The 2,817-nt window shown below is 36.3% G+C and overlaps 1 protein-coding gene across 10 annotated transcripts in view; it reads right to left on the reverse strand.

The window, feature by feature from the left end:
* Positions 1 to 2,817, reverse strand: part of nbeab (neurobeachin b) — a 286,390-nt gene that overhangs the window by 233,544 nt on the left and 50,029 nt on the right. The window lies entirely within an intron of this gene.

Below are 2,817 nucleotides of genomic sequence, written 5' to 3' on the forward strand. Positions count from 1 at the left end.
GTGGACTATGAAATCAGCGTAGCTGAATTTCACCTGAGGCAGGCTTGACACTCGCTGGATCTTTTATACTGCTAATTCAAAAGGATACATGCTGGTGTGCTAACATACACCCACATTCCTAACATAGAAGTAGTCTAGAATAAATTTAAAAAAGCAGAGCCCGACCAATAAAGGATTGTTAAGGCTGATACCGATACAAATATTTGGTTAATAAAAAAATCTGATATGCCAACATATATAAAAAAAAAAAATCCATAAACGTGTAACAAAACTAACAGATTTCCATAACATTAGTTATTTGTAGATATTTATGAGTTGTCACTAAAATATGATAATTTGTTTTATTGTCACAACAGAGGAACATCAAATATATTAATGTTCTGATAATTTTTCTTTATAAAAATATAAACTAATAAATGAAACTTTGAACAAAAACACATTAACAAAAAACAATCAGTGTTGCCAATGGGGATGTAGAGCGCCCTCTGGTGGACAAACTATACAACGCCAACACTCATAACATGGTTGACCGTCCGTTTTTTATTTATTTATTTTTTTTATATTAATTTATCAGAGTCATTTATTTGTCTTTTTTATACGCTATCATAAATGCAAATACCGATAGTTTGTGAAAAGCTTAATATTGGCCCGCCGATATATCGGTCGGGCTCTGCATAAAAGTGAATTAAAGTAGAACACAGAAGCGGAGAAAAGTCGAAGACTTAGAATGTCAATAAATAGTATAATAAAATATCAATGAAAATACAATAACAAAGAGCCAACAGGAAAAATAAAGGGGTTTAGGTACAGAGTCAATGTTGTTTCTGGCTTTGTCATAACAACTGCCACACGTTTCCAAAAAGAACTATGGAAAAGCTTGCTGCATAGTGTATACCAACTACAGCATGCCCATAGGTATGTCCAACATGTTGGCATACACACAAAGTATGTGCAAGGAAACATTATCATCTCATGAACAAGCAGCCATGCTGTTTAAGTGTAAAGTGTAAGTAAGTAAAAATACAACTCTAAGACTAAATGGGAATTTATTTCCCTCTCTTTAACTACGGCAATATTTGGTTACTACGGTACTTTTTAAAGATAAATTGTTAGGGTTTTCTGTTATATTCCTTTCCTGGAGAAATACTACATTCTGCTCGACAAAAAAATAAAATACCAAATACTAGAAAGGCGATATATTGCATCGTACACATAAAATTATATTTTGGACCAATCAACAAATACATCGGCACTACAAAACAAACTACACAAACTGCAGCTTCAAAATGTACTGAAGGGTTGACTTTACAACCTCTGAGTCAATCTTCCATAAAAACAACACAATACACACGCACAGAAGTGTTGCTTGGCTATTGTTGCATTGCCACTGTGTAGTCACATAACATTTTGTTCCAATATACAGTACAATATAAATGAACAACACACCCATACTGTAAGTGCTATTATCAATATTTAAATGCACTTGAAGCTTTTTTTAGTGGTTGCAGGAATTTGAAGACATTGGATGTTATAACTGTAGACAAAAAGGAGGTTTTGACCAAAAGAAAGTTCCATTAACGAACAATATTCTTGATCTGTCCAAATCCTTTTTGTAGCCTAAAATGGGGCGGATGCATCGACAGTAGAAAAAGACAGTAGTTATTTAAATGTTGATGTGGTGGAGGAAAAAAAAAAAAACTCTAGTCAAAGCTGACAGCCCACACTTAAACCTCAGTCACTGTGTCATCGCTTCACATCCAGAAACAATAGCGTGGAGCCAAGCGATTGTTTTTGAAAAACAGTTCAGCAGCAGATTAAGTTCAAAGTGCTTCATTCACTCATTGGTGGTGTATTACAATGAACAGGAGAGCCAGTCAGGACAGAAAGAGGAGAGATGTTCCTCGGCTTGCTAGTACTTCAACCTCTACATCAACCCTGACTGTCGTGTTCATGCTGGAAGAAAATAAATAGTGAATAAATAATTCAAGCTCAGCACGGGTGCTCAATGGAGAACAGCAGAGTAGGGCTACGCAAACATCATACGTCGTACATTAAAGCATGTGAATGGGAAGAACTTAAACTTGTCGCCTGCTGCCAGGTTTTATCAGAATGTGTGATTTTCAGTGATACTATACATTCACCCACATCCACTCTTGGCGGACTCCGTTAGAGAGGGAGGCTAGTCCGCGCCCTCTGCTGCACGGACTTTTTTGACAAGCTCTGAAAGCTCCTTTGTACCAAGCCACAGCAACATACAGCAACACAGCCGAGTGGCATGCTCAGGCAAAGAGCTTTTCACGTTTCTTTTTAGCTGAATGTAAAATAGAGCTCTGCAGTGACCGCTACGGCTGCACAATTAATCGCAATTCTGGACTAGTGCACTATCCAAATCGCAGAGTGGTGCTATATTTGTTAAAGGCAAAATATGTGTCAAAGCATTCTAAAATAAAGCACTGTGGTGCTGCAGAGACATCCCAGCCTACAAATCGTATCCTACAGACTTTTTTTTTTTTTTTCCAATGAAAATGAGAATAATGATACACAAATTATCATTCCCTCCAGTATTATGAATCATATTGCAATGGCTATATCAGTCAAAATAATTGCAATTAGATATTTTCCCAATATCGTGCAGCCCTAGTGACCGCCCACTTTTTGTTTTAAAAATTCTTATATAAAGAGGAACCAAACCAACCACCGACGAGATGAATTATGAACATTAAACATTTGATTGGGCAGAAAGAAGATTGAAAATAGGAAAAAAAGCAAAAGTAGGGCTGAGTACAAAATTCAAAACATTTTAGGCACCAGCCAAAA

Source organism: Etheostoma spectabile, chromosome 3, assembly GCF_008692095.1.
Source record: "Etheostoma spectabile isolate EspeVRDwgs_2016 chromosome 3, UIUC_Espe_1.0, whole genome shotgun sequence".
Lineage (NCBI taxonomy): Eukaryota > Metazoa > Chordata > Actinopteri > Perciformes > Percidae > Etheostoma > Etheostoma spectabile.